The sequence below is a fragment of the Falco cherrug genome, chromosome 4, assembly GCF_023634085.1.
Source record: "Falco cherrug isolate bFalChe1 chromosome 4, bFalChe1.pri, whole genome shotgun sequence".
Lineage (NCBI taxonomy): Eukaryota > Metazoa > Chordata > Aves > Falconiformes > Falconidae > Falco > Falco cherrug.
Window position 1 is genome coordinate 53,682,483 of NC_073700.1, and position 20,769 is coordinate 53,703,251.

Below are 20,769 nucleotides of genomic sequence, written 5' to 3' on the forward strand. Positions count from 1 at the left end.
ATGGACCTGCTTGACAGCATCTGGCTTTCCCCATCCTGATGGTGTGAACCGCTGTGGCCAGGCTGTTCCTGTGGTGGTGAGTGATAGACTTGATTTTATTTTCTTTTTCTGAATTGTGGGGTTTCATCATGTTTTGAGGGATGCATTTGCAATGGGGAAACATCCCCTCTAGATGGCAGAAATGACAGCAGGAAAGCGCAGGGGGCCTGCGCTGCCGAGCAGCAAGACACGGAGGTGCAGGACACGGCGCTGACCTCAGTCCGGTGGTCTCCAGCCACTGCATGGGACCTGCAGAGCTGTCAGATGGAAATGCCCAGCCGCTGCCGGCTCAGCCCTCCTGCCGACGCCCCGAGAGCTGCACGGCTGCCAGCCCCCAGCCCAGCCTTCCAGCATCCCTCTGGGAGAGGTGAGTGGTGCCCGGGAACAGGAAGGGACGATGCTTCAGCTGTGTGGCCACGCTGCCAGCACTTGGAAAATGGGGGGGGGGGGAGGAAGTCATTTAGCTGATTGTGTCCCCCTTCCCTGGTAGGGAAGTCCTAAATAACCCACCCTATATCGGGTGACCTGCTTTTAGCGGCTGCTGCTGTGTCTGCCAGACCAAAGCAGCGAACGCCTGGATGCCCAGCACTAATGTGAGGTGACGGGGTGGCCACTGGCATGGCAATGGGTAGCGGAAGGACCAGGAGTGGGTTGCTGGAGCTGGGCTGGTCGCCGAATGGGTGATGTAGCTGTTGAGTCTCTCTCGCGAGTTGTTTTTGGGTGCTGTCAGCAGTGCCCCTCTCAGGGTTTGATGTTTTGGAGGAGCCACACTGCTCATGGAATCTCGTAACCAGGTGGGTGAAGCACCTGTTGAAATGAGTTTCATTTCTGCATCCTCAGAAATGAGATGTCTATTTTATTGCATTTGCAAACATAAATACCTTTCTGGATCCATTGTTTTGGTACCGGCTCATGGGGGATGCAGCCATGCAGGCATCTTTGGGGCAGGCAGGGACAGTCCTGAGCATTGCAGTTGTGGCGGCCACTGAACTTGGCATCCTACACAGCTGTGAGCGGCAGCTCCTGGTGCTCGATGTGGGGCTGGCGATGGGATCGAGGGATCACTGGCAAAGGGAGGCTGCAGGAGTATCCCTGCCCCGGGGTTTTCTGTGATTCAAGATGCCAGTCCTGAGGGACCCTCTTTCCCACCCAGGAGATCTTCCAGGCAGGAAGGGGCTGAACATAGCAACCAACAGGTTTGGAGCATTTTGGGGTGAAGGTGGGTGAGGTGAAGGACAAGAGGAAGCTCACGCAATCCAGTGTGGTTTTATTTACATGTCCCAACAGCCATTAAAAACGTCATCACCTGGCCCCATGGGACAACAGGGATGAATTTCTCTCCCCAGGCATGGCCCTGAGTCTGGCTGAGATGTCAGTTGCTCCATCTCAGGCTACACCCAAGTGAAAGAACGGGCTTGCTCCTGGGTTGCTTGCAGAAATGTCAGAAAAAAGGATTTTTTTAATATATATATATATGAGGCACACATACATAGATACGTATTTTCACTGTTCCATCAGACTGGGATAAAACTGGACAGATTTTGGCTCTGTGAGATGCTTTGGGAAGTGCGGTAGCGCTTTACCCTGCCTCCCTGCAAGAGGAAGAAGCTGGAGGAGGAAGGCTTATCCGCACAAGAAGGGTGCGTGGGATGGTATGAGGAGCCACACCGGGGAAAAGCTGGCATAAAACCTTCCTCCAGGGCTCTCCCCAGCTGGGGTTGAGGGTATTTTGGAACTCAAAAACCAATAAACCCCTGTAGCACTTTTACTTCAAAGTAGTTGCTTTGCAGTCTCGCTTTTGTGTTTTTTGCTGAATCCAGGCTGACACACAGCTTCTGGGGCAGGAGCTGATCACTTCTTCCAACCTCCTGCTCATCCAAGGTCTTTGGCAATAGAAATACCCCTTCAAGGGGCAAACGTGGCATTGGTGACTTTAGACGCAGAGGTGACCTCTGCTCCAACTCAATGGCACCAAGATACAGCCTGGGAAGGACCAGTGGTGCGTGAGGGCAGGCAGTCCCTGAAGCTGGTGCCCACATCCTCCTGGGGGAAGCCAAGAAAGGCTGGAGCCTCACTCCAGGAGAGCTCCAAGCAGCCAAAATTAGCCCAAAGCCCATCTGCCTGGGGCTCCTTCCAGCATCACGTCCCTCTCCGATGATCCCACGGTCCACAGGCTTGTCCTTGCCGTGGCTTTTCTTGGTATCTCAGTGCTTTTAGAGGCAGCCCTGATTTTCAAGCTTGCTTTTGTGCCATTGCAAAAAGGCACCGCAGGGCAGAGCCAGCCTGGGAAATAATTGGGCAGCCAGCGTATAAAATAAGCAATGAGGGGGAAAAAAGAAGTAGGAATAACGGTGGATTTCTTGCTTGTCCATCAGTGCCTGGCTCAGTCTGCGTGTGTGCTTCCGATCGCAAGCACGGGGATTTAGCATCCCAGGTGCAAAAGTGCGATGGGATGTGCTCCCATTGGTGCGTGGGGATGGCATGGATGGGTAGGGCTGTGGCTACAGCGCCCCAAGTGCTGTCAGAAGTAGTTACTGGGGGAGATAAACCTTACTGCAAGCCAGCCTGGGCTCCTTAAATGCATTTAGGACCTTCTGGAGAGGTTGTTCAGCATATCAGTGGTGTTAGTGCTGGCTGGGGGGTCTCAGCCCACCAGCTTTTCTGGCAAAAAACTTTTTTTTTTTTCCTACTATATCCAGCACCTGTGTTTCTGTTGGTATGCAGCAAACCTCTTCTAGGAAATCTTCCAGCAGCCTGCATGCCTCAAACCAGGGCCGAGAGCCTTACTGCAGGGCGGTCAGGGTGTCAGCCCTCACTCAGGGGTCACCCCTCCGCAGTGGAGCTGTGGGATGAGACACGCTGGCGCTCCCCAACCTGCCACAGTGCAAAACCCTCTGGCTTCTTGCATGCCACGTGAAGCCACCTGACTTTGTGCTGGAGCAGATGAGGAGCATGCCCGTGGGAGGTGGGCTTGGTGGGCTGGGGGTAGCTTTCCCCACCTGGGGAATCCAGCCATGCTGGATTGTGGGATTTTTTCCAGGGGGCTCTAGCTGAGATTGGTCTGATGCCAGGTGCTGTGGTCCCTGCCCGGGGATGCTGATGCCCTTTTCATGTTTTCCCACAGGACACTGAGGTGACAGTCACGTGCCAGCTGCTGCTGCCTCACACTGAGACAGGCTTGTCCTTGCCGTGGCTTGACTGAGACACCCACCAGCACCACCAACACCGACAACAGGTAGGTCTCATATAACAACAACAGCTAATAACTCTCACTGGGGCTAATTGACCCTGGCGGGACCTGTGCTAGCACCCCTTGGCCAAGACGCTGCTCCTTGGGGACTCATTTTCCCTGACCGTGATGCTGCTGGAAAGCAAGTTGTGGGGGAGGACACAGTTTTCTTTCTAGCACAGGGTATCGAGGAGCATCCCGTCGGTACCTCATGCTCCAAGGTGCTTGTAGGAATCGTGCTGTCTCCAGCTCCATCAGCTCCATGAGGATAAAAGCTGCCCTGGCAGCCAGACCAGGAGCCAGGATGTGCCTGCCTTGCTGGGCACTGTATTTGGGTCAGCCTCATCGACTGGGTGTGCAACAGTGTTGTCCCTGGAGAGTGCAGGATGCTGATCCATAAACCTGACTGGCTCTGGATGGGGGGAACACGCTACAAGGAGCACCAGCTGGGGCAGAACGCCGGCATCAACACCATGCTCCCTGTTTCTCAAGCTCAGCCCTGCTCTCAGGCTTCAAAAATGGGAAGAAAAAAAGGCTCAGCTTTTTCCAACAATAGCAGCTGTGATTCCCCTTGTCCTGGATGTGGCTCCAGCCCCATAAATAGCCAGAAGCCATCTGCAATTCAGATTGTGTGCGAGGCAACTGGTACAACCGGATGCTTGTGAAGTAAGGGGCACATCCCCCTCCTGATGCCTGATTTATCACTCCCCAGGCACCAAAGGAGGGAGGAACAGGATGTTTTCCTGGATTTTACTTACCCCATTCTGGCTGCCAGAGATGTGAGGAGGTGATAAAAAGAAGGGAGGCAGGGAAGGCAAAATGCTGGTACCCAGGTGGAGCTTGGTGAATACTTATAATATATATGATTTTTTAATTATTATTTCTCTTGTAGAGAGAATTGTTTTATTGAACCCATGTTGGAAGCAGACCCCCCTGAGAGCCAGATCCAGTGGATGCAGGGAAGGACAGGGCGGCTGTCCCCTCGCAGTGGCCAATGCCTTTTTCAATTTACATTAATTTGCAGATCTTCCCTTGAAGCTCGGGGAGGGAGGGGGGGGGGGGGGGCGTGGTGTTACTGCTCCTGTTTGCTATGAAGCAAGTCTTGCTGATGGAAAGCAATGTGCCTTCGTGGTGGGCATCCAGTTGCCCTCCTGGAACAGCCTTTTCAATGATCACTGACTTTGGTCTTGCAGCCGTGGCATGGGGATGTTTGATCACGTCCAAAGCCAGAAAGGAAGAGCTAGGGAGCTTTTGCTGAATTCAGTGGTTTTTAAGTGGATCCAGCCAAAGCCCAGCTGATAGCAGAGATGAGTTAATGTCCCTGGCTCCCTAACACAAAGCCAGCACGGAGCTGATGGGGACTGAGCCCTGCTGGGAAAACACTCCAAAAAGCCAAGTGCAGTGCTCCCCACTATTCCAACTAGCAATGTGCTGACCTGGATGTACTAGGTATAGGGTGGGGACGAAACAAAAAAACGCTTGTAAATTTTCGTTGGAAGTGCAGGATACTCGAGCTGCATGCCTTGTTTTTGAACATTGTGGTGGTCCCACGGATGCCTCCCGGACATGGTAGCATGGACTGGAGAGAGAAAACAGCACCCTGAATCAGGTGGAGAGGGGAGACTGGTGTCACTGCCCACACCAGTGGATTAATCGTCCTGCCTGAGGTGCCACGGCCAGTACCCGTTGGGGGAGAGAGCTTGTCGGGCTGCTCCTCTGGATGATGAGGATGACCTCACATGTTTCATTGATTGGGTATCTGATTGCTAATTATTACTGTAGCTTGACCTGTGGAGGCTAGCAAGCCATAATGTCTGCAGTCAGCCAGCACGAACATCTTCGTGGCTTCAAACCTGGGCTGAACATCCCTTCTGCTCCCTCCCCCTGCTCCTGGGCTCCCACGTGCTGCCTCTGCCAGCATCCCTGGGGAGCAGCCCAGCTCCCTCACAGCAGCTCTTCCACACTTTGTTTGCCTTTATGGACCATGGGTTTTTTCACCCCTTTCTCCCCTGAAGCCTGGATGCTGTTCCTGGGGGCCATCCCCCTGCAGCTTCACCCCAGCAGCTTTAGGACCTGCTCCTAACCCGCAGACACCAGGGCTGGCAGGTAGGAGCAAGAATAAAGCAGATGGCACTGCTGTGGTAGCATCTCTGGGCTCTTTGCTGTTTTTATTGCTGAAATCCAACCTGATCACCCTTGTCCTATCCACTGTGATGGGGAAGAAATTTCACTGGTCTTTTTACAGCAGCTCCTGGTGTTTCTAAAGACAGGCAGGATTTTTCCTTCGTGCCTTCCTATCATCCTAGCTGCAGCCAATGTAGCGCCTCTGAGAAGAGTTTGGCTCTGTTTTCTTGCCACTTTCCCATTTAATAGTTGTATTTATCAATAAGGTCTCCTCTGCTCTTCTCCAGTCTGACCAGAGCCAGCTTAGCCTCCCCTCACGCATCCCAGCCCTGACCGTCTCGGTGGCCACCACCAGACCCTCTCCAGTTCCTCAGTGTGCTCCTCCACTGGATGCAGCACCCAGATGTGAAGTCCCTGGAAGGATCCCTGCAAATTACCACCTGCAGCATCCCTCTGTTTTATCAGTGCGCTGTTAACACCTGTTCTCAATCCAATCTTGCCATTGTCTTTGTACCCCTGATGATGTATTTTTATCTAAGATCCTATTTCCTTCCTGCAGGAACCTCACACCAAGCAATAGCGCAATGGCGTTGGCAAGGCACAACTGAGATGTCTCCTGTCCCTAGGTCTGTTATCTTGCCCTAGGAGCAAGCCAGTCTCCTGGTCCTCTCCAGCAGTGGGACAAAGCTTTATGGGAGATTGCAGAGGAGCAGAAGCTTCACCCCGTGCCACCGCATGCAGGAGCCTCAGCTCTGGAGGGGACAATGACAGCATTGAGCGCGGGCGCTGAAACGCTGCCGTATTGTGCCTGGCAGAGAGATGCCCGGGAATAATCGCCTCCTCCTTGGCTTTGTTGCAGGGCTGTGGCTGGTCATGCTGTAGGGCTTTCTCCTGCCCCGAAGGCCTCCGGTTATGCGGTGAAGACCTACAGCTCAGACGCACCTTTTTTTCCTGGCTGTGAAAGGTATGGCTCGTCTCATTCCCTCCTTCCTGAGGCACAACTCTGGGGATATAACTGATGGGGAGGAAAAGGGGGATTTGGGGGAAAAAGGATGCTCTGTTCTTCATGCTGGGGGGCCATGTCACTCTTTCATTGATCCTTGTAATATATTTTGCAGATATTTATATATAATACAATTTTAATGTAACATATTTATGTAGTATACGTAAAGTTGATGTAGAGCGCCATGCAAATTGTCTTGCTACTTTTTATGCCTGTAAAATGTTTTGTTTTAAATACATGCTTAAGCTACACGAAATCCAACTCCGCTTGGGGTCTGGGCAATCCCTTAAAATTTGGATCCAGGGTTTTGCCTGAAACTGTTTTAAACAAGGCTGAATATGACTTTGCTCTGGGTCCAAAACAGAGCAAGGCGGGGGTTTTTTTTAGAAGCATATTTAAGGTTGTTTTCAGGTTGGGCACCTACAAAAGGATTCTCCTAAACAGTTTCTAGTAAGGGTGTTTTCCTTGCCCAAAATCTGCTTGAAAACCTCTCGTTTGGGCTGACATTTTGGCTTGTGACTGTGTCAAGGGCAGCACCAGCTGCAGGAGCAAGCACTGCGGCGATGCCTCCCTTCTCTCTCTTCCTCCTCCACCCCCAGAGCAACCTATGAGCTAATTTTCTCTTGAAAACCCCTCCTGGGAACAGATACCCCCTGCACAGTCAGCCAGGCTGTTTCCCAGCTTGTTCTTCCTCTAAAGCAGCTGGAGAGAAGAAACACACTTGAAAAATCAGAGGATGAAAAACTTGGCTGCCCTATCCCAGCTGTGCCGGGGAGCAAGGACATCCCTTCTCCTTAAAACTGGGAAAAACAAGTTATTTTGAGTAGTTTCACATGGTGGGTGCTACTTAAGAAATGCCGAGGGACATGCTTTGGGTCCCTGTAGGATTAGGATGTTGAAGAACCACCAGACTGTAAAGGTTTAGAGCCATCTTCATGCTGGATTTGTGAAGTCTGGGGGAGGTTCTTTAACTGCACCAAGCAAAACCTTGCTGATTTGGACTCCCAGAAGCCAAATCTCGCCTCGCAGCACGGGGCCTTTAAAGAAAACATCAATTATTGTGAGACCAATCATAAAGTCACGCAAGCTGGCAACACAAAGGAACAGATAACAATGCACCAAAGGTTGGGTTGTAGCCTCTGGATGGGGGCAATGATTTGATCTCTGCTTGTTGTGTTCAAGTTTGGGGTAACCTCACTGCCCTCTTTGGAGACCTGCATGGGGGCGGGGGGGGAGGGAAGAAAAACCCTCTGGCAGAGGAGGAGGGGCTGGAGCAGGAGGAAATTGTCCCCTCTATTCCATTCCAGCTGTTATCCACAGAACAGGGCGATGCTTCCAGCCACCCCCCCAGCCCTGCAAAATGGGGCTGGGAAGGGAGCAGAGTGATGAGAAAGCTCTGGGATGGGGCTGGCAGGGAGCCCCTGGCCAACATAAAATACCAAAATTGTAAAATTTGAGCAACAGGCACAGCTTTGGGCTGTTCAGTTTGATGTAAGTCACAGGGGGGGAAAAAGAGGGTTTTGATGCTGGCACCGTGTGTCACTGCAGCTGTAAGGACAGATCGAGTTTGCAGCCGACTTTCCTTTCTGTTTCACCCCTGCTTGAACAGAAAGGAAAAGTTCAGACAAGAAGGAAGCATTTCTTATCCCGTGGCAGCACCTCCGCTTCCCACCTCCCCTCCTGCACCAAGGAGCTCTCTTTTTGCTGTTACTAGCCCTAAACCTTTAGACGATTTGATTTATTTGAATTTTTCCCCAGGCATTGCTCTTGGCTCCTGAAAACATCGCCACATTCTCATTTTTTCTGGACTTTTTTTGGGTGCTTAGAAAGAAAAAATAGAAGGAAGGGGAAGAAATCCTTGGCGTCCCAGGGAACGATGGGTTTGCAGCGTCAGACTTGGAGGAGCTCTCCCGTCTCAGAAAGCTTCCCCAGTGGAGGTCTCCACGTCATCGTCTCCCGGCTGGTGCAGCGGGAAGAGAGCTGGGTTCGAAGGGGTGGGAGGGAGGAAAAGCAGCGGCCAGGGAGCTCGGGACAGGGCGCTGCCTGCAGCTCTGCACACCACAGCGTGGAAGGATGGGATGGTTTTGCAAAGGACTGAGCCCAGCGCTTCTCCGTATGTTACTTTTTGGTTTGTTTTATTTTGGTTTTTCTTCCCCTCTGCTTTATTTTGATATTTTACTGGATGGTTTTAGCTTGGCTGATTATAGGCGTTTTGCAGACTCCCTTCCTCTGCTTCGATCTACCTCTGTTCCCACCCTGCTCTCCCCAGCTCTTCGTTTTCTGCCCTTTCCCCATCACTTGGGTGGGGAATGCGTTTGCCATGACCTAACGTTCGCATATTGCTTTTCCTGCTGGTGGTAAGAGACATAACACCCCTATTTGGCATCACTTTGTGTGCACTTTGTGGGCATAAATCATCCCTGTCACACAGGGCAGTGCAAATCCATCTCCAGGGAGTCTGGGATTAAACAGTCGGTTTATTTAATTTAAATAAACCAGTTTCTTTAAATACATCTGTTTAATTTGAAAACTTTTTGCTGATGGAAACCCCAACATGCTCTGGGACCTTCTGACCGGTCCCCATCCCAAACCTCCTGTTTATCTTAGGCCACCAGAGGTGGGGAGAGGAAGATGCTTCAGGGTCTGGTTTTCCTGCTAGTCCTTCTCTCTGTCCCTTGGGTTATATTTCTGAGACTCCTGGTTGCACAGTAGATTTTGGGGTCTGCAGCCTGCTTGCTTTGGAGCGTCAGCTTAGGTGGTACCTGTTCATGCATCATGAGCTGCTGTTTGGAGACCGGCACCCCTAGGAGCTCAGCCCAGCAGAAGATACGGTTTTGCAGCTGGTGTCTCTAACCTATCGACAAAAGATCCATTGATAAGTGTATGTTCTCTGTAAGGTGCTTTGTATTGTTTGGTTTCTTAAAATAATGTCTGAGGATGTGAGCACACTTTCCATCCTCACATCTCAAAGCACCCCATAAAGGATGTCTGGGGAAACTGAGGCACGGGGAGGGCAGTGGCTCGGCAGCATCACCACCAGCAGGAGCTGAACCTGCTCCTTGGTGGCCTTATCTTTTTGGCTAACCAGCCTTCCTTGAGAGAAAAGTCTCCTGTTGGCTACCAAACACACAGGATGCTCCTTTGGGGTGGGATCTCCTCCAGCTTGTATCCATCGTCAACACCTCTCGGTCTTTAGGTGAGGCTCGTGTAGAGATGCTGTTGTGTTCCTGTAGCCTTTATTGGTTCCATCCTCATTAGAACCCTAAGACCTTCCTTGTGGTTGATGGGTGACCCTTGGCTACATCCTTCCTACTCCAGGTTGATGGTACATTTGTAGCAAACGGTAGCTTTTGTCTAAAGGGATCCTTGGAGAGTGGGGCTGGAAGGATGCCCTGAGCCCTCCTGGTCCCTGCTGTGTCCTGTGCATGGTAGGGAGGCGCTTCACATGCTGGGGGCTGTATCACTTCCCATCACAAAATGCCCTTTCCATCTATACCAAGCACAGGGGCTTGGCTTAATAAATTTATTTAAGCTGTGCTTAATGGGAGAGCACCATGTCCTCTCCTGGCAGGGGTTGAGTGAATACCCCCATATCCCAACCAGAGGGAAACAGAGTCCCTTGGATTTTAGGGGCCCACAGACACCACCTCCTTTCACCCAGATTACTTTGAAATGCCACAGGAGGGCAACCTGTCCTCTGTCCAAAGCCTCCTTAGAAAGTCAGAGGAAGGAAATTTGATGTAACCCAGCGCAAGTGAGTCACGAGAGGGTGGTGGTGGGAGAAAGGGGCATGTCACAGACAGGGACTCTGCCTTGTACTCCTGCAAGCTGTGAGAGCTATTTCTGAGACAATCCTTGGGTGTTGTCCAAGACCAAAATACCAGAAGATTTTTTTTTTTTTTGGTGTGTGTAATAAGGAAACCCCTCCTTCCCCAGTAATGCACTGTGGAGGTGGACTGCGGCATGCGGCATCCACCGTATTTCTGCAGGTCCAAGCGCTTGCAGAGGATTCTCCTTTGCCATAACTTACGGCTTCTTTGGAACTCTTCCACCCCAAGCTCATCAAACCAGTCCAAGAGTCATTTTTAAGGCTGTGCAGCTTCCTTTGACCCACTCTGTTTCTTGGAGATCTTGGTGATCGGCCACATAAACAGCTGGTGTTTCTGCTTCTTGATGTCAGGGGAAAAAAAAACAACTTTGTGCGGGCTTACTGCACGCTATCAGTGCAACCTGGGGCCATAGGAATAGAGATAGGGGAAATGGATAGCAAACAAGGAGCCCCATCCTATAAATTAAGGCATAAGGGGTAAATTGCTATTTCACTTACTTCAATTTTGCTAGAGTGCTTTGTTTATCTCCCTGCCTCTGCCTTTTTTTCGGTGCTGTGGGGTGTCCCATCAGCTCTCTGGTTGCCTCCCCAGAAGGTGGGAACCCCAGGGCTGCCTGCCAGCCCCATGTCCCGACCTCAGGTGCCCTGGGCTGTCCCTAGAGCATAGGTGGCTCTAGAAGGGCAAGTCAAGCCCTTGAGCAGGGTCTCAGAAGAGCTTCTCCAAGAGCTGCACACTTTCTTCTGTGGTCTGCCTTCTTGCTCACCCTGGGGGCAGAGCAGTCTCCTGGGTAGGATGCCATCTTCTCCTGGTCACCAGTGGGTGCAGAGATGTGGGAGATAATGAGCAAGCGGGGACTGATGGGGATCCAGAGGGTGAGTTGTGCAATCACAGGACAACAGAGGCTGAAGGTACCTCAGGATGTCAAGGCGCAAGGACAACTTTTGACATTGAATGAAGCTGCTCAGGGCCCTGTCCAGTTGAGTTATCTCAAAGGGTGGAGATCCCACCAGCTCCCTGTGCCAATTTTTTCATGGAGAATTTTTTTATTTCATATCCAGCTGAAATTTTTTGGCTTCATCTTGTTGTTTCATTGTGTACTCTTGAGATGCATCCGGCCCACCTTCTCTATAACCTCCCACAAGGCAGCTGCACACACCCGTAAGATCTTCCCTTTCTCTTCACCAGGCTGATCTGACACAGCTCGCTCAGTCTCTCCTTGGACATCCCATTCTCCCACCCACAACCAATTCAGAAGCCTCTGCAGGACTCACTCCAGTACCCTTCTTGCACCGGGGAGCCCCAAACAGGACAGAGTATCCAGTTGTGGCCTTACAAGGGCAGAACCCAGGGGATGATAGCAGCGCTCAGCCCGGCGGCTACAGTCTTGCTGTGACAGCCCAACATCGGGGCAGCCTTCTCTGCTGCAAGGACATGCTGCTGGTTCATGCCCCACTGGACCACCAAGACCCCTGGTCCTTGCCTGCAGAGCTGCTCCCCAGCCAGTCATTTCCCACTGTCCTGTGTCCCGTCCCCAGCCAGGGCCACCGTTCTGCTGTTGCCTCTGCTGAACTTCACCTGGGTGCCACCAGCCTGTTTCTCCAGCTTTGCTGAGGTCTCCCCAGCTGGGACTGGCCCCAAACTGGCTCCCATCATGCTGATCATTAATGACACTCAACAAGCCTTGGCCCCGCTTGTCATCCGTCAGGGATGCCACCATCACCTGGCCTCTGCTGGGAGGGGACCAGCAGCACCAGGGGGTGACAGGGTAGCACCAGTTGCTTCACGGGGCTGGGGTGGTGTTGGAGTCACGAAGCCCTTTTTTCTTCTGAGTGAATTTACATGCAGCAGCCTCACTTCCACAGATAAGACCTAATTCAACACAGCAAGGACTGAGGGATCTCTGCATCTCCTGAGGCTGTTTCTGCTTTGCTTTGTTATTTCTGACCCTTTTTAATACCCTCTTGCACACACACTCAGTCGAGAGCCTTGTCTGCTTTGTGCAGGGTGCCGTTCAAGCATGGTGGCCAGCAGTCAGCCACAGACTGCACGTGTGAGCCCACCAGAGGGCTGCTGGGGGGATGTAAATAGGTAAAATCATGGGGAAACAGCCCAGAAACATGGCTTGTCTCCCACGGCGGCCGAGCCGCCAGGCTGAAGCATCACTGCCAGCTCCAGCCCAGCCCTCAGCATCTTTGGGTGCTTGAATCCCTTCTCCTTCTGCCCCTCTGCATCAATGCAGAGTTAATCCAACCCACGACTCAAAGTGATGCTCCCCACCAGTTTCCGTCCCGGAGAACGCCCTACTGTGCATCTGGAAGCCTCTGCTTTGGAAACATGATGCCAGTTCAAACATGAGCCTGTGCCAAATTCCTCCAGGCACACTTTTATCATCCCCCTTTTTTTTTTCCTGCTGGGGACAATGGTATTGCTCTCTGCTCTGCCCAGCCCTTTCCTCTGTGCTCCCAGACAGAAATAGTTAACCAGGTTCACTAAGAAGTTTATGTCCTGGTTTCCTTTCCAGGGCAGGCAGCTCCCCCCTCCCTCCCCCCTGCCCTTCTCTCTGCTCCGAGCCCTGGGGAGGAGCTGCTATCTAGTGACATGATGCAAGAGCAGACGATGTCTCCCTGGCTCTGGCAGTGTTTTGGTGACCTGGTGGCCTGTGCAAGCACTGCCAGGTCCCCTGGGGCTTTCTGCAGCAGGAGAGCAGCCCTTTGCTCTCCTCTCGTGATCGGTGGGATGGGAGCACCTCGTGGCTCTGGGGAAGATGTGAGCCAGCCCCAGCTCTGCAGAGTTTCAAGTCAAACTAGATCAAGCTACTAAGAAGGAAGCAATGCTGGAGAAGAAGAGGGGAGGAGAGAGAGAAAAGATGACACCACGGGCATTGCAAAGCAATCCTTCCTGTAGCAAGAACCTCATTTGCCAGCGCGGCTTCTCCTGGGGTTGTGGTTGGGTCCCCTGGGAAAGGGGAGACTGCCGGGGCCAGGACCCTGTGCTGACCCCAGCACCCAGACTCTATGGGCTGTATACGGGACACCCCGGGCCCGTTTTGGTTGCCCCCACATAGGTGTTTAGGGTCATCCGAGATGCCACAACCCATTAGCGTTGCTGGGGCTGCAGGGAAGGCTGCTGGCTCGCGGGATGCTCCAGCTGCTGGAGCAGCAATAGGGAGGAGCTGCTCAGTGCTCATGTAGCCGCTTCTCCAAGGGCACCCAGAGGAAAGCTGCTATTCAATGGAGCTTTGTTACGTGCTTGGCTTGGCTTTGCAGGAGGTGGTCATTTTCAGGCTGCAAATTCCCCAGACAAAGCATTTTTCATGCTGCAGGACCAGGGGGAGATGGGCGAGAAGAGATCAGCCTTAGCTTCAGCTCCTGGTTGAATGGATGCACAGGTTTGCGCAGGACGGACACAGATCGGTGGGGAATGTTGGTTTGGTGGAGCATGAGACATCCCGCCACCCTGGCTGGGGTGTGGAGACCTGCCCGGCATTCCCATGTGAGCAGAGAGGTGAGGAGCTCCAGCAAAGCTGTCCTGGGCATCCCCAGGCTGGTGAGACAGACTGCGTGCCGCCGTGATTTTGGGAGAGGGGGAGGATCCCTGTGCCTTCTCCTTTGGCTCCAGCCTGGGAGACGGCCAGGGGCTGCAGCACTGTGGGGCTTTCATCAGGCAGGACCCGCAGCAAAGAGACCAGAGGTGGGTCTGCCCCCGGTGTGGGGGCCGCCCCAGACCTCCCCCTTCTTGGCTCTCCAGGTTGCTGTAGGGTTTGACTGAGGCTGTTTCTGCCTGGAGATCAGAGAAAGCTCTGCTGCCAAACACAGGAGGTTTTGATCTCCTGCTTTAGCCCTCAAGGTCAGCGTGAGCTGTGAGGGTCCGTGGGGTACCTCTGAAGCTGCTTTGCAAGATAACTTTACTCCTGGCTGTTAAGAGTGGAGATGGATGCAGCCAAGCCAAAAAAGCAGGCAGCTTTCTGGAAGAAATACTGTGTCTAACGGCAAACACGTGCAAGGTTCCGCATGCTGGCCAGGACATGTGTGGGTGTGGAGCTCATTTATTTAGTTCTCGGTGAGCAGAGCTTGCCCAGAGATCCCGAGGTGGGAGGATGAGAAGGAAGCTCTGCTCCCAGAAGCTGATTTCTTGCAAGCTTTTGCACTGCATGTCTCTCTTTCTCCCCAGTTCCGTGGCAGCAGAGCCTCCTGGCAGCCCACAGCACTTTTTTTAGCCATTCCAGAAAATGTTAATAGAGCTAGTAAGGGTGAACTCTGGTGCGTGATTTACAGGGAGTGTTTTTATAGTGTTTATGTTGGCAGGCTGTTGTTTACGTACAATTTGAAACATTCACCGAAGCCTCTTATCGCTGAAGCTTAAAAACAACAGAGCACTGATGAAAGTCCTGCACTAATTGAAGAAGGGTTGATTTAGGGCTCGGGCTGCCCAGCAGCTGTGCAAAACGCCTGGCTCCTGCCTGGTTCAAAGAGGTTGCTGCAGCCTGCAGTCCCCATAGGGAAGGAGAGGTGATTTCACCCATCAGTGTGGTGGGGATCCATCCAGACTTAGCTGTTACGCCAATGAAGGCCATATCTGGCACCAAGAGAGCCAGACTGTGGTGTCCGGGGCTCCCGTCCGTGTGCTCACAGCCTCCTTGGCCTGGCAGAACAAGGTGATCAGCAGATGCAGGAGGCATCAGCTTGAGAAACCTCCAAAAGGGATTCATAGATCTTGGAATGGTTTGGATGCCATGGGCAGGGCCCCTTTCCCCCAGCCCCGGTGGCTCCCAGCCCCGTCCAGCCTGGCCTTGGGCACTGCCAGGGCTGGGGCACCCACAGCTGCTCTGGGCAGCCTGTGCTGGTGCCTCGCCGCCCTCACAGGGAAGGATTTCTTCATAATATCTCATCTAAATCTCCCCCTTTTCAGTTTAACACCATTCCCCCTTGTCCTATCGCTACAGGTTGCTTAAATGTGCTTTTTTTATAACCCAGACCCGCTCACCCATGCACTCAGATAGGGGCCAATACCTTGTACTGGCATTAATAATGCAGCTGGCTTCCATTCCTGTCACTCCTCTCCTTATGCCTTTGCTAGGAGCTCAGTGGCACAACTCATGTTTTAGTAAAATCAGTGCCTTTGAGTGAGATCCCATCAGCACTTGTGGGATTTAGAGTAATCTAACCTCACAGGCGTCTCACAAAAACACTCTGCTGCTCTTCTAGCATATTCCCCTGAAGGGCAGGACTGTCCCTCTCCCATTAGACCTGCAGTCAACGTCTGGGAGTGAAACTTCTTCAGGTGCCAGCAGTGGGTCATCCTGGAGCATAAGGAAGCGATTTATCCACCTGCTGCAAGGCACCTACGTTACAGTCAGTTCCTGACCCTCCAGTTGTGTCCCCCTTCCCTCCTTCATCACCACGGGTGCTACGGAGAAGTGGGTGAACAGTGGGGTGCAAGCAGCACCTTTGTGCGGGATGGATAATATTAAGGGTAGTTAAAAATGTAAACTATTGGGACAGAGTTGCAGGAAGATACCACATGTTGGACAGGGTGTGTTTCTGCTCCCCTGGTTCCTGAGAGCACGTAGTGAAATCCGGAGGAGCAGAGAGAAGAGCTGGAAACTGAGCTCTGTCCCACACCAGCCCTCGGAGGTCAAGCAGATGTTAAGCTCAGCTCCAGGGAGGGTTGAACACCTAGGGTTAGGCAACTAAATCCCATCCAAGTGCCTTAAAAACAGTCTTGGAGGGTACCACGAGGGATCTTTTCCTTTTGAGGAGAAGCCACCATGCTGCACGTGGTCCTGCCTCCACGTTACCCCACAATTGCTCCACACCTCTGCAACCCTTTTCCTAGAAACGTCTACTGGGACTCCCCTTCCAGGCAAAAGGGCACCTTATTCCAGGCCAGTTGGTTAGGAAAGATCCAGAGTTGCTTTAGGCATCCTAGTAGATGTATCCTACTAGGTGTGACCTACTAGAAAGGGAGGGAGAGAAAGCCATAGGATTAGAGGCACACCTACATGCCTCCAGCACAGGTGCACATACGAGAAAATAGAGCAAATTCGGTTGAAAGTGGTTTAGTGGAGCAGGCAGCCTTCTATTTTAAGAGATTTCTGATACCTCTCAGTCTGGGCTGCACCACACAAGTTTTGTTTGTTTTTTTTTAATAAAAAAAACACAATCAAAAAACCAACTACCACACACATACACACTTCCGCTACTGGCAGTAAAATTTTGGCTGGCATGTGTGAACCTCTATTAACCTGTGGCCCGTGTTAATGTACTGGTACAGAGACAAGCCTTACAGTAGGAGAGTCCATCCTGCTGTTATTCCTTGTAATGGGAAGCTTCCAAAAAACAAGCCAAAACAAATATTTGTAGCAAAGGCAGGGGCTGGCTGGAGGGAGCCGCTGCAGGCAGGAATGCTGCTGCCACCAGGCAGGAGGTGATATCATCTGGATTCCTTCGCTGAGGAATGCAGGATTTGCCTTCTTCCCTGCCAGTAATTGCTTTTCAAAAACAGACCTGCCCAGGGATGCGCGGTTCACCCGTCCCCTTCCACTGCACAGCAGAGAGGCTGGAGGTCCCCCCTGTCCCCTTTTTTTCCACCGCGTTAATGGGGCTATTGCATGGACAGGCTTGAAAAAGGATGAAATTGGTCATTCTCCGAATTGCAGGTAAAAGCCTCCCAAAATTCCATAAGCAGGAGCTAGACAGAAGTCTGGGCAGGGACTGGAGCTGGTGGAGGAGTGATGGCATCTCCTCAGGGCTGGCCAGGATGGGGCAGGTGATGGGTTGAGTATGTGTGTGACTTCTCTGCTGGGCAGACTTGGCTGAGAGCTGCAAGAGGAGGCGCTGTGCACTGCTCCGTGATGACCCATTTCTTGGTCCCGTGAAGCCCACTGACCACGTCATGTGGTTTTGAATGCAGGACTTTGGTGTGTTGGCTAAAGTGTGTTGGACCTGAAGGTCTTTATAGGTCCCTTCCAACTTGAGATATGCGGTGATACTATGATTCCATGACTGGAATGGATATCCTGACATGCAGAGCATCCTGGCTAACCAGCCTACACCTTGCTCAGTCTGGAAGGGCTAACTCTTAATCAAAGCCATAATTCCCCCCCTCCATGCAGTCCTTGGCTTCTCCTTTGGGTGGAGTACCCCCACATCCCATCTCCAGCCCCTTGAGCTTACACCCCTCCACCCCTGCCTCTGCATTGGCTCCAACTTCAGCAAACACTGCTGGAAATTAATAACGGTCACTAACGTTCATATGTCATCAGCACTTCCACCAGCATCGGCGACAGTAAAGGGGTCAGTTCCTGTGGGATGGAGGCTGTTGCCGTCATTTCAATAGGTGGAACTAGGTGTAGTTCAGCTGCCCCCATAATGAGTCCAACGGGGTGATTTAGTGGTTGGAAAAGCCTGAAGTTTTTGCTCTCAGCGCCTGAGAGAGGATGGCTGGCAGGAAACGAAAACGCCGTTCTCCAAGGCAGGGGTGGTTTTGCTCTTGGACTGATTCTTTAATTTTCCACCAGGTTTTGGAAATTCTTGGCTATTACAACTGGACAATTAAATCAAGGGCAGACAAGAAGGGCTCCAGCCAAAGGAGAAAACCCACTTGGTCAGCTGAATTTTTGAAACAGGGACGGAGTGAGGACCTTTGAATGGATAGTGGCAGAGCAAGGACTGTCTGGGGTCTGGATCTGCAGTCCTAAAGATGGTGAGATGTGACATTAGGTGTGCCAGGAGAAGGCCTGTTCATTTTTGGAGCCAGCAGCGTAGAAAAAACCCGTGGGGATGGACACAAAGGGGAGCCTGGGATGATGGTAGGGCGGTGCAATGACGTTTTCTCAAGGCTACAAGCAGAAGAGATGCATCTAAGCAGGAGGCAATGATGTAGCTTGTTGGGGTCAAGTCCCACATGGGACAGCATGGCAGTGTCATGGGAGAGACCCTCTATGGGACCTCCTGGGCTTGGTTTGGATACTAACTCCTACCAGGCAAGTCCCGTTGCACATCATGTGTTGGCCACCCTCCGTCACAGGGCTGTGGCTGGTGCTAGCGGTCGGGGCTGTGGCTCATGGTTTGCAGGACTCTTACTGCTTGAGAGAAGGCAAAACTGTATCTCCCTTGTGCTGTTGCCTTTGGGAGAGGTGGAAATAAGGGTGCCTTCATCAGTTCTGCCTGGAGCCACCCTAGAGACAGCAGAGAGCTGGACGAGCAGCGCTGACATGGGCTCCAGTGGGTTGAGATGCAGGCTCCCAGGCTTTGAGGCCAGTAGCGACTCAAAATGCAGTTAGAGGAAAAAGATGACGATGGATGAAGATCTGTTTTCAGATGGTGCAAGTAAGCTCCCAGGCCCTGTATTCATCATGGGGCAGTGAGCTGGGTACCACCAGTGGGACTCTGCTCCTCTGGCTCCAGCTCCTCGTGGCTGCACACATGGCCCACAGGGCTCTGCCCTGTCCATCTGTGTGCAGGCTGACCCGTCCTAGTAGCAATAAGCCAGGGGTTTGGTTCATGTCCTTTCAGTTGTTGCTTCTTAGTCTTTCTCAGAAACACAGATGTTGTTGTGGTTTCTCATTTATTTCTGTCTGGAGGCTAAAGGGAGGATGATTTGGAGAGGAAGGGAGGGAAAGAACCAGAGATGGAAAGAGTGACTTTTCAAGAAGAGCCTCCTACAACTTCTTCTTTCCTCAGCTTCTGGTAATGGTCAGGTCACTGACTGCAGCTATTCAGTCCAGAAAACTTCCAGGGGGTTTCCTGGAATACCAAATTGTGGTGGGCTGGGTGCCCAGCCCATGATCCACAGCGAAGAGGATGGACCTCAGCTGGCCAGCAGCAAACCTAGATGTGTCCCAGCCGCTGCCTGTAGGTCAGAGGCCTTGAGTTGGCATTTCTAAGGGCTACTTCTTGCAAAGTGGAGGAGGGTCAGGGTATTTTCCTTTTGCACCCTCTTTTCATAGTTTTCCATGCTGTTTACCCCTCTAAACTTAGCAATGGTCAAATGAGCAGAGGAGGCTGAACCTGCTCTGGGCTGGCAGAGGGCATGGAAGAAAAGAATTGTGAGCACGAGACTGGGAGACTAGGAAGGGTCTTGCTGCGTGTCTGGGAGGGGTTTAGTATTATTGCGGGCTGAACTGTGACAGTAGCATCCTCTATGTCCCATCCCCAGCCTCACAGTGGAGCTTCACACATCCCTGCTTGGGCACCAGCCAAGAACCTGTTATGGAGGTGTTTGACCCCTGTGCAAGCCCTGGTGATGCCAGGGGTATCTGCTCTGGCAGCAGGAGCCTACCGCATCCCAGTGGGTGGTGGAGGGTTTGCTGCGAGCAGGGTAGCGTGCACCTGAGCTGCTCACTTCTCTAGCAAAACCTGCCCCCATGCCCCCATGTGCCTGGTGCTGTCTTGGGAAGATCTCTACCTTCACGACCAGCCTGTTGTGTAAGCAAAAGGAGAAAATCCTCAGCGCGCTGCCCACCTGGCTCAGGATGTGGATCAGCCCCAAGCACTGGAGCATCGTTGGCTCAGACCCACGGCCCTGCCTGTCCATGAACTGCAGAGGTTCCCCTGTGTAAAAGGCGTGGAAGGGCTGTCCACCTCCTCCTCCTCCTGCATCTCCCTTCCTTCCCCTTCTGCTTCAACATGCTCATTCATGAAAAAATATCTGTTGGATGGACATGGGGAAAGGAATTAATGTTGGCGCATTGCTTCCCGCACGTTGGCCAAGGGATGCTGTAGGCTCAGAGGGTTTTAATCTTTGTTTTCACAGCTGGATTTGACCTTATCCTTTATTCTCTCTAGCCTTTTGTTGGTGCTCGCTCCCTGGAGCAACCTATTGCAAAGCAGTGTGCGCACTCACGTTGGAGCACAACCTGCTGCTGGCTTCCTGAGGGGCAGCGAGCGTGGCTGTTCACCTCGGGACTGACAACCTGCACAGCCCTGTGTGTTCATTAAAGGCTGAGAGACCGTAAGAGATTATGCTGTCCTACAGCAGGGGCCATGCAGCATGTCCTGGAGGGCAATGCCACAGGGAGAAAGGTGCCATCCCATGGTGGTCCTCTGAGAACACTTGGCTGCAGCCCAGATCTGCTGGCTCCTTCCACCCTGACACTGCATGGGGTGAAGGCAGCTGGGTAGCAGGGACCAGTTTGGTCCATCCTTTGCTAGGAGGGGCAGGCAGCAAGGGTGCGGGGTGTCTGCCTTAGCCCTGTGCATGAAGCGTGATGGGACCATGGCAAACCCTCAGGCTCATGGTCCCAACCTAAGGACACCATGAGTTGCAGGGGTGGTGGTGTAGGGTTTGTTGGAGGTGGTGCACAGACTGGTAGTGGTGGTGTAGGGTTTGGTGGAGGTTGTGTATGTTTTGATGGAGGTGGTGTATGGTGTAGTGGTGGTGTAAGGCTAGGTGGTGCTGGTGTAGGGTTTGGTGGGGCTGGTGTAGGCTTTGGTGGGGCTGGTCTAGGTTTTGTGGTGCTTGTGTAGGATTTTGTGGTGCTCGTGTAGGGTTTTGTGGGGCTGGTGTAGGGTTTTGTGGGGCTGGTGTAGGGTTTGGTGGGG

At 52.5% G+C, this 20,769-nt stretch overlaps 1 protein-coding gene across 4 annotated transcripts in view; it reads left to right on the forward strand.

Annotated features, from left to right (window-relative positions):
- The first annotated feature begins 136 nt into the window (after positions 1 to 136).
- GJC2 (gap junction protein gamma 2) overlaps positions 137 to 20,769 on the forward strand; it is a 38,304-nt gene continuing 17,671 nt past the window's right edge. The window contains exons 1-3 of one of the 4 annotated variants that reach the window (XM_027809885.2): positions 137 to 406; positions 3,164 to 3,274; positions 6,252 to 6,356. The gene's annotated coding sequence lies outside the window, so the exon portion shown is untranslated. Of the gene's footprint in view, positions 407 to 3,163; positions 3,275 to 6,251; positions 6,357 to 7,741; positions 8,524 to 13,442; positions 13,730 to 20,769 lie in introns of those variants that run through there. The other 3 variants (XM_055710128.1, XM_027809884.2, XM_055710130.1) reach the window with 3 other exon arrangements.